This window comes from Mus musculus, chromosome 14, assembly GCF_000001635.26.
Source record: "Mus musculus strain C57BL/6J chromosome 14, GRCm38.p6 C57BL/6J".
Taxonomy (NCBI): domain Eukaryota; kingdom Metazoa; phylum Chordata; class Mammalia; order Rodentia; family Muridae; genus Mus; species Mus musculus.
The window spans coordinates 72,977,435-72,990,923 of NC_000080.6; the positions used below are offsets into that span (position 1 = coordinate 72,977,435).

The 13,489-nt window shown below is 45.6% G+C and overlaps 1 pseudogene; it reads right to left on the bottom strand.

Annotated features, from left to right (window-relative positions):
- Positions 312-2,572, bottom strand: Gm9198 (predicted gene 9198; annotated as a pseudogene).

The following is a 13,489-nucleotide window of genomic DNA, read 5'->3' on the forward strand; positions in this document are numbered from 1 at the left end:
AGGGAGTGAATGCTATCAAACTCAGTTGACACTGAGTCATGATATTGCCATGGAGACAAAACTGATCAAGGACACACAAAAGAATGGGCTGTGTTGGTTACTGTTCTGTTGCTGTCAGAAAAATGCCATGACCAAAGCAACTTACTTGAAAAAAAGAAGTTGTTTTGGGTTTATGGTTCCAAAGAGATGAGAATCCATCACAGTGGAGAGGCATGGCCACACAGCAGGAGCAGGAAGCTGAGAACTCACAGTTTCAGGTTTTTTGTTGTTGTTGTTTTGGTTTTGGTTGTTTGGTTGTTTGTTTGTTTTTGTTTTTTTTTAGAGCTGTCAACAGAACTTTATTCATAGAAACTGGGCAGTCAGACCGACTTAATGGAGCTATGACCCCTGAGGCCCAGCCCCTCGTTTGGACCCAAGTGAAAAGTGCGGAATGCTCTCTCCACTGCCGGAGAGATCCCAGGAGGAATGCTATGTTCTATGCCATGTAGGGAATGAGTAGACATCTGGTTGACCCTTCCGAGGCTCCCCATGGAGCTGGGGTGCCTGAAGGTGAATGGTCCCAAAGCCAAGTGTAGCTGCACCCCTGTACTCAGGGATAAACTCCTGATCCCAGGTCCTGGTCAAGTTGGGAGTCTTTAAAAGACAGTGACAGGCAGAAGTGGCTCTAAGGGCATCTGCAAGTTTCTACTCCTAGACCTACCAGGGCAGAGGCTCTGACTGAATATAAAGGTTCAAGATCATTCCAAACCAAGAAAAAACAAAAAAGAGAAAAAAGAATCAAGATCACTCTAAGGCCCATGAGTTGCCAAAATCCTCAAACAACACTGATGTGGCATGGCGGGGCCTGGGGGAAAGGACCAAAAACTCCAACAAAAGAGCCAGAAGCAGAGAAGGACAACCCTAGAGGCAGGCATCTGGGTGGGCCCTGGCAGGTGCAGCACAAGAGCCCACCACAGAGTCTCAAGGCCCTTGCATAGTGACATGCTCACCACCCTCAGCATCTCAGGGCCCCACACAGGGTTTAGAGAAAGTGTTACTCTGTCCCACCCAGACTGGAGTCTTCCAGAGTATTCCAGCTACACGTCCTGGATATATGGCTTGAGGCTTGGCAGAGTCGCCGCCTTCGGGGGCAAAGAAGACTCAGGCCAGAACCCAGAGGCAAAGTGTTGATGCTGTCCCGGTGTGTGGACCTCAGAGGTAGACATTGAGGGTCTGCAGGATGCTGCGGTGGCAGAGCGGGCAGTTGGGGTGATAAACAGGGTGGCGCATGAGAATCTCAGTGCAAGCCTGGCACAGGCACAGGTGCCCGCAGGGCAGAAGAAGCACCGTCTTGCTCTGGTCCTGGCAGATAACACACTTCTTCTGCTCTTCTTGCTCCTTCAACAGCTTCCATGGGTCCTGCCCAGCGGCAGGCTCGTCCTTGTTGAGTTGCTCTCGGCCTCTAGCTGGTGCAGCTCGGATGATCTCCTCTTCTGCTTCAGGAGGAGTGTCCTGTGGCTGGATCCTGGCTGAGAACACCCTCCTGGGGCCACCTTGGGGGGCTCCTGGTGCTCTGCCCCGATTTGGCCAACTGGCCAGTTGTGGGCTGCGGCTCCAGACTCTGCACCAAGCCTCCAGACCTAGTGGAAGGCGAGACAGCCGAACGATATCCTCCCAAAGCCGGTGGTAAGATGTGCGGGCATGAAGCTGACTGAGAGCTTGGGTGGCCAGCCTCAGGGTTTGTTCTGGATGCAACACAATCAAAATTACTGCCAGTACGCAAGCTGGCAACACCAATCCAGTGAGGTGGAAAACCACACAGCTGGCCAGAAGGCGGCCGGCTGAGGCCAACAGCTCCAGTGCTAGCTGGCAGGGGGTCCACAGGAGAATGGCCATAGCCACTGCACTGCTGGAGTTGTGAGCGAGGAAAGCAGCCACCATGTCTGTCATCCTCCAAAGAGGCCCGGTTACAGCATCCCACAGGGCCAGCACCAGGGAGAAGAAGTTCTGGGTGCCAATAAGGCAGATGTTGATCAGACTGTTGATCACATAAGGCCACCAGGCTCATGGCAATAGCACAGATGTCACAGGCCTGGCGCAGCAAAGCATGGCCATTGGAGACCATGTTCAGGACCATATTCAGGAATTCCCGGCTCCTCAGAGCTCCGTGGGAGGCCAGGTGCCCCAGTAGCTTTAAGTTCTCCAAGTCAGAGCAGCAGCTATAAAGGAGCGTCCCCAAGGCCTGAAGTCCCCCGAAGGTAAATCGGACCACAGCTTCAACTAAGGCCAGCAAAGAAAGCAGGAATCCTCGACCCAAGTGCAGAAGACTGGTCAGTACCAGTACCGTGTGTGGCAGATTGTAGATAAAGGCCAAAAGCCAGGCCAGGGTAGCCAGGAGGGAGGACGTGAGCAGGAAGTTGAGATCCAACGTCAAGTTCAGCAAGTCCAGCACCAAGCCCACCCCATTCACCACCAAGTAGACAGGCTCCATGATAGAGCTGCAGAGTTCAGGACAAAAGGAAGGCTGGCTCCTCAGGGAAAGCGGTGTCAAGGTTGCCACTATTGTGGCGAGATCGGAGTGAATTTGGAAGGGATGCGAACGTCTAACCAAGGGTGAAGCAAGGGCTACAGAAGTGGGCTTCAGGGAACTTTTACAGGAGGGAACGGTGTCCCCGGCTTGGAAGGCGGAATGTTCGGGAGCAAAGAGGTGAAACATCTCTAAAGTGACAGCGAGCCCGGACTGGAGGAAGCACCTCAGCATTAGGAGCCTGGAGCTGTAAACATAGCCTGGCCACGGGTCAGACCGGGAGGAGACCCGCAAGGATGGGACGGAGTCGGAAAGGGCCGGGTCGGGGTCGGGGCCGGGTGGGGGCGGCGCAGGCTGGGCACGGGCTCGCGGTCCAACCACGCAAGTGCCCCTGTCCCTGCCCGGCCCCTGTCCTCCCGCTCGCCCCGAGTGGCACCCAAAGGGAGAGCGGGACGGAGAGTCAGCCTTGGCAAACCCCCAGCGTGGCCTCGACTCCACTGGGCGCCGCCATCTTGTTTGCGACTCACAGTTTCAAATTTAAACACAAGTCACCCAGAGGGGGAGTTGCAAGTGGCACAATGCTTGCATGTCCACCTCCCATGACACACTCCTCACAAACCTCCTAAACACGGTGCTACTGACTGGGAACCAAATCCTCGATTATCTGAGGCTATTGGGGTATGGAGTAGTCACATTCAAACCACTACATAGGCCACTGTCCCTAAGGAGTGTGGATGCTAAAAGTCCTCAATAAAATACTTGCAAACAAAATTCAACATGTTGGAACCATTTGCCGCACACACAAAAGAAAATTAGAAGGCTTCATTCCAGGTATAAAAATATGTTTTAACACTTGGAAAAAAAAACAATAGGAGTTACACAGCATTTTAGCCAACTTGAAGACAGAAATCACATGATCATCTCAACAGATGGAGAGAGCTGTCTTTGCTGAAATCCAACATCCTGTCATGATGCAAGCTTTGAGGAAACTGCAGAGAAAACAATAGACAGTAACCAAATGTCACTGACCACAGAGAATAGAAGAGCTGTTTTGTGCCAGTTCTGTAGAGCAAGCCCGTCTTGTGTTGGCCTCTCCTGTGATGGTATGATTGGTGCACACACAACAGCTGGCTTTGTATATGAGTTCTCAGGGCCTGAACTCAAGTTCCCAGGCTTCGTGGCAGGCACGTTCCCCACTGCAGCCCACATCAATATTCTGAATTCCCAACAGTCATATCACTGAGTGGATAAAATTTACCTAATCATAAAGATAGGAGGATTCATTTCTATGTTAGAATAGTTAAGTGAAATGTTGTATCTATTTATGATTCCATATCTAAGTAGCCAATATTTTAAAGCCTTGGGGGTGGCAGAAATCAACACTGAAACAGGAGTTAGAGACTTCTGGCAATTAGTAACAATAAAATAGAAAGGGAGAGAGGGGGCGAGGGAGAGAGAGAGGGGGACAGGGAGAGAGGGGGGAGGGAGAGAGAGGGGGGAGGGAGAGAGAGGGGGAGAGGGAGAGAGAGAGAGGTGGACTGTAGCTCTCCCACTCCCCACAGGAATCCTCAACCACAACTCTAATCTAGGACAATACACCAAAAGGTTAACATGTGATAAAGCTGGGTGACAGAGAGCTGGCGTTTACCGTGCTATTTTATTCCCTCTGGCTTCCTAGAAGCAGAAAAATCTATCGACAATATTCATTTGAGACCTCTAGAGACACAGGAATGAAAATGTGCATTTTGCTTTGCCTTTGTAGGAAGCATGAGATGGGGGACAGAGGAGGGCACGGGGAGGGATCTCGGCAGAGGGCAAATGCTGGTTGCAATGAGACGAGCTTGCTGCAGGACTTTGTACCTGTAGAGGACTCTAAGCCATTGTTCTGAGCGTGGTGTTGACACTATAACACTGTATCCGTGTGGGTTTGGAAATGAGTGCATCCATGTTTGTGAAGGTTTGGAAGAGCTAGGGCAAGCTGGAGTCATGACATCACAGGAAAACAAATGGCCTGGAAGTTTATTGTGGCCAATGCAAACCTGTGTGGGCTGTCACCCTCTTAGGGGAAATTCTAGCTATTGCTTAGCACTGGAGGAAATACTGCAATGGTACCTGTGTGTGTGGTAGTGGTGGTCTGTGTGGGAGGGAGTCCTCTCTTCATGTCACCTTTATATACACAGGGACTTCCAGGTGAGCAGCCACAGGCCCCTGAGCAAGCTGAGAAGGTAATATCCCACACTGTTCTTTGAACAGCTTCAGCAACGGTAAGTGTATCCCAGACTTTTATCCTGTCTCAGAGCTCATGGGTCAGCTCCCAAGGGTTGTGACCTGAAGCCAGTACTTCAAGAGCCTGCTCCTGCTTTAAATACAAATTACATGGCTTGGAGTTCCCCTCCATCTTCCCTGAAAGCAAACAGAATGAAAAGATATCTAATCTAAGAATCTTTTCATTCATGAGCACCCTTTTGCACCTAGCACTGGGCAGAAATGAGGAGCCAGGGACAAAATAAGGGGTTGGAGGGTCAGCTTGGATCTTTGGGGAATGTCAGGTCAACAAACAGGTGAAGTGTCAGAAGAAAAGTACTTGGTGGTGATTCTTACAGCATCCTCTGGGTCTGAAGAGACCGTGTAGACCTCTGCCAGTATGTTTGGCACAGAAGCCAAAGTCTAGGTTGAATTGAAAGGGCAAATGTGTCATGGTGACTAGTGGCCAAGGGGGCACACACAAATCCTTGGAGTACAAGAAATTACAATGGCCCTCTTATTTTGAGGAGGCACCCTCAAGATAATAAAAGGGCACTGTTATTTATCCTCTGGTGCCCCCATCTTCTGTGCAACCTCGGCACTGGTAGCCTTCAGGCCAGCCCATAATGCTGCCCCACTGCAGCTTAATTAGAGCATCAAAACGTACAGGAGGAGATGAAGCAAAGAAGGCTGGGACACGTGCACAAATCCTGCTGACCACCTTGGATTTCTTCCTGTTACCATAGCTCTGGTAGACTGCAGAGATTTGAATCTTGGATATGGAATCGAACTCCAGCTTTAGGCAAGTTAATCTCTGAAAGCCTCCAATTCCCTGGTTGTCAAATGGGGATATGAATCACCGCTGCCAGGCAGTGGAGTTGGCAGGGTGAGAGAGACAGCGTGGAAGGCAGACAGGGTTCTGCAGAGTCAGTGCTTAAGGAAATGTTACCGCTGTTGTTCAGCTCTCCTGCGGTGCTATGCCCTCTGTCCTCTGCATATCATCAATAGTCACACTGCACTGACAGTCTCTTTCCCTAGTCGGTGTTATGAACAGAGAAAGTGTGATGAGTGCTATTTGCTTAGTTCTCCCTAGAAATTCTAACACCAGGTTATTGTTCCTTCCTACCCGCCCACCCATTACTAATTGCGAAACCCATCATGGTCACCGTAGGCTTTTGTGCACGGGAGAATCGTGACTATACGAGTCTTCTTTATCTAGGGACGTGATTTATCATAAAGACTTAAGTAGTTTATAAGCTTTTGTGTCTTCATTTGTCAGCAGCCCTAATTCTCTTATTTCCGTGGAAATTGCTCTCAGGCTTCCAGATCTGTCTTTCTGCTCTGGCCCCAGGGATGTTATATTTCACTGGCCGTTGAAATCAGTGCCTGTCATTTTCCAGGCTGACGCTGCTCACTGGGTGAGTCAGTTGTTTGGGTATGAACAGCAAAGCCTCGGATGCAGCTGCCAAAAGGGTGTGTTTGCCTTCACTTCCGGGGACTCTCTCTCAGCTGCCACCTAGTGGTGAGTTTTATGCCGGTAAAACATGGCTCGGGAGAAGCCATTCATAAACATTCCTGGTAATGAGACCCTCTGACGCTGGGAGTCATGCCAATGTCAGCGCGATAAATATTTATTCATCTTTGTAAATGACTCCACATGATTCGGAGATACTGGTGGCTGCTTTGGAAAGAAATTCCATGTTATCGTTCTCAAATAAGAATTGTAGAATTTTTCCAAATGTAGTAATAGTTCTTTTCTTCAAAATGTACCCCAGCAGAGAAAGAATTAGGCTGACACCAAGGGGGTGAGAGTATTGTTAATATTAGCTCAGCCTTTAGAATGTGCCAAACTCTAGTCTAAATAATTACACTATCCCATTTACTGCATTTCAGTCCTGACGTATCTGCAATAATATCAAAGTAATTATCTTTCTAGGCTGCTATCGTTGCTGTGGTTGTTATTCTGCAAGTGAGATAATTAAGGTTTAGAAGAGTCTAAAGTCATTTAACTGACAAGGGACAGGACTGGAATTCTAACCAAGCTACCTGACATCGGCATGTTCTTGACTCTTCCCATCATAATGGATGCTCTTTGCGTCTGTGTTCCTTCGTGATTCCAGCATCGGCTCATCTTCCAAACATCTATGAAGTCCCAGGATTGGCCCCATTGGTCCGATGTGATCTCTGCTGGCTGCCTTCCTTTTATGAAGGACTTATATACTCGAGGAGAGGACAAAGAAAAGCAAAACAAGAAGTTTTTGTGTGCGTTGATGCTACACTGAGATGAGCTCCTAGAGCTAAGAGTCATGTGGAGCAAACAGGTTTGATCCCCTGGAGAGGGGACCAATTATTCCTATGAGATAAATGGAAATTAGGAAGGCCCAAGAAAGAAAGGGGCTCTGTCAAGACCCTCCATGAAGAATAAGCAGCCCATAAGACATCCCAGGACCCAGAAGGTCATTCTGGGACACAAGTCACATGACTAACTAGCTTCAAGCCAAGACCAAGATGATGGTCTGTTTGGACACTGACTTTGTCTCAATTCCTAGAAGGATGATGGCTATCAACCCATTTTAAAGAGCACTGTTTTACAGGGGAGACTCCTGTAGAAGAGGTGAGGAAAAAATAAATTAATTAATTAATTAATTAATTTAATTAATTAATTAAAAAAGAAAAGGTGAAGAGCCTTTCTTCCCTTGGAGACCTAGAATATGCATGGAATGCTGTCCTGGACTATGGTGGGAAGTCTGGTTGGCTGTGTGTCATAGCTCTAGGCTCACCCATCCCTCAGAACCTCATAGTATCATGTGCATAACTTAAAACTGTAGAGGATGAATTACTGTCCCATTGGGTATAGACTAAGGGCTAGGGTCTCCTGCTGAATGTTGGTGGTATCTTCTAAACACAATGCAAAGGGACAGGAGTGGGGGAGGAATCTTTGTTAAAGTATCTGACTGGGCGGGGCACATTTTCATTCTCATCGCCCAGCTATCTCCCAATGTTACAGCTTCACTGATCCAAAAAGCCATTTTGCCAAATTATAAGAACCACGAAGACAGGCCCGCAGCACATACCTCACATTCTGCTGGCTGGTTACTTGATCATTTCTGTACTCTCTGCAAAGTACCAGCCTAACTGTCCAACTTCCTCCGGAACCTGAGGGCACTTTAAACTTCTTTGTTAGCCTTGCCAGCATTTCCCCTTTGATTCAGGTTGAAATAGTTAACCTAGAATTGGATCTCAGCCTGGTGAGAACTTCCTCTGAAGTTCATGTTATGTCTTTTAACCAAATCCCCCTTGTATCTCCTCAAAGAGAAATTCTCCTTCAATGGTCGTGGCATTCCTTCCTTTAAACATTTCTAGTAAGCTACTACAATGGGGAATCACTAAATCTTGCTGACAGTGGTCACATTCAGGGCAGGTTACTGTGTACATTGCTGAGGAGTCTGGAAGAACAGACAGCCATTCTTCTAACTTCTCCTGACGTGTCTCATCCTCTTAAGTGTCCTCCACGGTGTGGTGACGAGGATCTTGAAGATGTGTACTTACATTCTGTGCCAGCCATTTTAATAATAGTGGGTAATTTCCTTAGTCCCCTTGTGCCTCATCTTCTTTGCCTATAAAAGCTACCGTCACATACTGGGCTCACTAGATTGTCTTTGGTATTGGGAGGACAGGAATCACATGGCACCAACAAAAAGATCTGGCCATCTACACATCATCAAGTCTTTGCTTTCTTTGGACAGCAACTATCCCTATTTTTAACTACTTTTTGAAGTTTCTTGAACCATGATCAAATAATTTATTTCCCTCAGTGTCATGTTTGGATAATATTTTCCTGTAGAAATCGTCTGTAAAGACATTAATAGCACTAGTTTGAGAAGTAGCATTCCTACACAATAACCTTTGAAAGGGTTGAGAATATACTCACAGAAAAAAACCAGGATATGCCTGCCCCCAGTTTACTCCTCCTCCTCCAAACATCATTCAGAGTCTTTCTCGGCTGCTTTATTCCAATCACCAAGCTGAAGACAGTTCTAGCTCTGGTGCCCTTTCCTCCAATATGAGTCATGAATCTTCTCCAGTAATTTTCAGCCGTAGGTGTATCTGATAACATGAGGTATCTCCCTTTTGAAATGGATAGTTTGTGTTCATGGAAGGCAATGTTCTGCTTGTCTTAGTTTATGATGATTTTGGTCTTGGACTTTGCTTGTGAGTTTCTGAATTGGGTCTGAGTAATTGTCTGCCTTTGTGTCTTTTAATACATGCCACAAACTCGGGGGAAAAAAGAAAACCACCTGACACAGTAATCATGGGCTCATCATTCTCTTCTCATCAGGAACAGCTTTGCACAGTAATAAAGTTCTGTTGCTTTAGTCATTTGCTTGTGTCAGAAGAGCCAAAAAACGTATTGGACTGGAGGAAGAGCTTGTTTGCCTTAGAAACAAAAGTCACTCCTTCCAAACCTAATAAAACTCTGGCTGTTGTAGTCTTCATGGGTGTTACACTTTCGTCTTCATTTTTCCAAGGTCTGATACAGTGATATCATGGGGAGATGAGAATCTAATATGAAATATTTCAGTTCATCTCTACTTTTACATGTGCAAACATAGTGAGAGAAATGACTTTGGCTGATGTTAACAGCTACAGCTCTACATACTCAGTGAAAGAACACATCAGACTCACCTAGCAGACATTTCAGACTGACATGGAAACTGGCGAATGGTCATTGAATTCTCTTTCCATCTTTGTTCACACCTCATGCTCCTTTGGCAGCGAAGAGAAGTGTGTATGTGTGTGTGTGTGTGTGTGTGTGTGTGTGTGTGTCTGTGTGTGTCTGTGTGTGTCTGTGTGTGTCTCTGTGTGTCTCTGTGTGTCTCTGTGTGTGTGTGTTTAAAGAGGGGTCTGTTGACAGTAGATATGAAGTCTAAGCATGCTTGTACTATCTAAAGCCAAAACTTAAGAAATGACAAACATCAACTTCAAATACATTATCTTCCATAGTTGAACAAAAAAGTGTTTCCCTCACACAGAACCCTTTTCATTTAAAATTTGATAGGTTACATTGGCCAGAATGTAAGGGCAATGAATAACATTGCTGTGAGTACCTGGTCTTATTTTAGAATCTCTCTGGAAATAGAGACAGGTGGAACTCTGTGAGTTCAAAGCCAACCTTATCTACACAGTGAGCTCCAGGAAAGCTAGAGGCCTTGCCTAGGGAAAAAAAAAAACAATTAATTACAACAAAATAGAATAGATTCTCCCTCCTCTCATCCAAAACCCATCCCTTTCTGATCCCCAGCTCTGTAGCAGATCATCTGCATAAAAAACACAGTCAATACGAGGCAGGACAATATGTCTCCACTAAAGCCAAACAACACTACAACAGTAGGACCTGATAAGTGCAATATGGCAGAAGAACAAGACAAAGACATCAAAATAGCCTTTATGAATATATTAGAGGTCTTTAGGAAGGAAATTAATAAATTGACTAAATAAATCTACAAAAACACAGTGAAATGAAATGAAGAAAACAGTTCAGATTTTGCAAGAGGAAATAGAATCAGTAAAGAATACCCAAACTGAGAGGAAATTGGAAATGAAAACTTTAGGAACTTGTGGTGGTTTGAGGAGTGGCATGATTAGACGCTGTGGCCTTGTTGGAGTAGGTGTGGCCTTGTGTAAGAAAGTGTGTCACTGTGGGAGTGGGCAATGAGACCCTCCTCCTAACCACGTGGGAGCCAGTCTTCTTCTAGTGGCCTTCAGATGAAGATGTAGAACTCTCAGCTCCTCCTGCTCCATGCCTGGCTGGATGCTGCCATGCTCCTGTATTGATGATAATGGACTAAACCTCTGAAACTGTAAGTCAGCCTCAATTAAATGTTTTCCTTAGAAGAGTTGCCTTGGTCATGGTGTCTGTTCACAGCAGTAAAACCCTAACTAAGACAGAACTCAAATAGGCAACTTAGAGGCAAGACTCACTGACAGAATACAAGAGATGAGAGACAGAATCTCATGCATTGAAGACAAGATAGAATAAATGGACTCCTTGGTCAAAGGAAATGTTAAATCTAAAAAAACATTAAGGCACAAAACATCCAGGAAATTTGAAACATGATGAAAGAGCAAATAAAAAATAACAGGGATGGGAGGAAGGGAAGAAACCCAGGTCAAAGGCACAAAAATATTTTTAACAAAATCATAAAAGAAAAATTCCCTAACCTAAAGAAGACAGTGCTTATCAAGATACAAGTGGCATACAGAACACGAAGTAGACTGGAACAGAAAAGAAATTCCCCACAACACATAACAATCAAAATGCTAAATGTACAGAACAATGGAAGAATAATAAAATCTGCAAGGGAAAAAGACCAAGTAACATATAAAGACAGATCTATCAGACTAACTCTCCACTTTTTAATGGAGATGCTAAAAGCCAGAGGATCTTGAGAGTTCTACACGCTCAAGAGAACACAGATGCCAGCCCAGACTACCATACCCAGAAAAACTCAATCACAATAGATGGAGAAAGGAAAACATTCCACAATAAAACCAAATGTAAGCAGCATGTATTTATAAATCCAACCCCATAGAGGGTGCTATAAAGAAAACTGAAACCCAAAGAAGCTAACCACACCCAAGAAAACTGAAGGAATAAATAATATCTGACCAAAAAGTCAAAGGAGGGGAGAAAAAAAGGAAATCACATCCTAACAACAACCAAAAGAATTAAATATAAACAGCACTTCTCACTGAGAACTCTCAACAACAATTGTTGCGGTTCCCCAATAAAAAGATATGAAATAATAGAATGGATTCAAAAACAGGATCCAACCTTCTGTTGCATCCAAGAAACACAGCTTAACATCAAAAATAGACATCACCTTGGGCTAAGAGGATGAAAAATGATACTCTAAGCAAGCTGGCATAGCCATTTTAATATCTGGAAAAACTAGACTTCAAACCAAAACTAATCATAAGAGATAGGGTGGGACACTACATGCTCATCTAAGGAAAATCCACTAAGACTATTGCAATGTTTAGCATCTATGCACCAAACACAAGACATCCAAGTTTATAAAAGAAACATTATTACAGCTTAAATCATGTATCACCTCACACACACAAACACACTGATATGGGTGAGTTCAAAACTCAGTCTCACCAATATATAGGGCATCTAGACCAAAGTTAAACAAAGAAGTGCTGGAGTTCACTGGCATCATAAACCAAATGGATGTAACATTTCACCAAACACAAAAGAACACACCTTCTTCTCAACACCTCATGGAACTTTTTCAAAAATTGGTCACATACTCCAACACACAGCAAGTCTCAACAGATGCAAGAAAATTGAAATAACACCCTGCATCCTATCTGATCACCATGGATTAAAGGTGGATATTAACAACAGAAAGCTTATAAATTCATGGAAACTGAACAACTCTCAACTGAATGAAAAAAATGGGACAGGACAGAAATGAAGAAGGAAGTTAAAGCCTTTCTAGAATTGAACGGAAATGAAAGTATAATTTACCCAAATTTGTAGGACACAATGGAGGTGGCTCAAAGAAGCAAGTTCACAGCATAAGTGCCTAGCTATCACAAGTGGGGGGGGGGTGGAGGGAGGGAGGAACCTGGGAGTGAAAGTGGACTGGAGAGGGAGAACCTGATCTGATATTGGGTGAAGGAAAAGGACTGAAGCCCTAAGGGCCAGCAGAAAGAATGGAAATAGGCAACCTCGGGAGATAGGAGGTTGGAGGGATCCGCCAGAATGCACCAGAGACTGGGAGGTGAGAAGTTCTCAGGACTCAAAGGAAGGGACCTTAGATGAAATGCCCGACAGTAGCGAGAGAGAAATTACAGAGCCCATCTCTCCAGCAGAAAGACAGGACATCAAGTGAGGGATGATGGGGTTGCTATCCTACAGTCACAACTCTGACCCAAAATTGTTCCTGTCTGAAAGAATTACAGGGATGGAAATGGAGAGGACCTGAGGAAAAGAAGGTCCAGCGACATGCCCAAAGTGGGATCCAGCTCAAGGGGAGGTCCCAAGGCCTGACACTATTACTGAGGCTATGCAGCGCTCACAAAAAGGGACCTAGCATGACTGCCCTCCAAAAGACCTAACAGCAGCTGAAAGAGTCAGATGCAGATATTTGCACCCAACCAATGGACAGAAGCAGTTGATCCCTGTTGTTGAATTAGGGAAGGCTGAAAGAAGCTGAGGAGAAGGGTGATCCCGTAGGAGGACCAGCAGTCTCAATTAACCTGGATCCCCAAGATCTCTCAGATACTGGACCAACCTGGCAGCATATGCCAGCTGATAGGAGGCCTCCAACACACATACAGTAGAAGACTGCCAGGTTTGTGTTTATTCAGAGATGATGCACTTAACCCTCAAGAGACTGGAGGCCCCAGGGAGTTTAGAAGTCAGGTGGGGTTGGGGATAGGGATATCCACGTGGAGACAGGGGGTAGGGAGGAGGTGTGGGATATGGAACAGTCGGAGGGTGGATTGGGGCGGGGGTGGGATAAAATATGGAGTGTAAAAAATAATTAATTAAAAAAAGAGAGAGATCTCATACTAGTAACTTAACAGCACATATAAACACCCTGGGGTGGGGGGGGGGGAGAAAAGAAATAACACCCAAAATAAGTAGATGGCAAGAGATAATCACAGTCAGGGCTGAAACAGAAACAAACAAAACAATGCAAAGAATCAATGAACAGAGAGTTA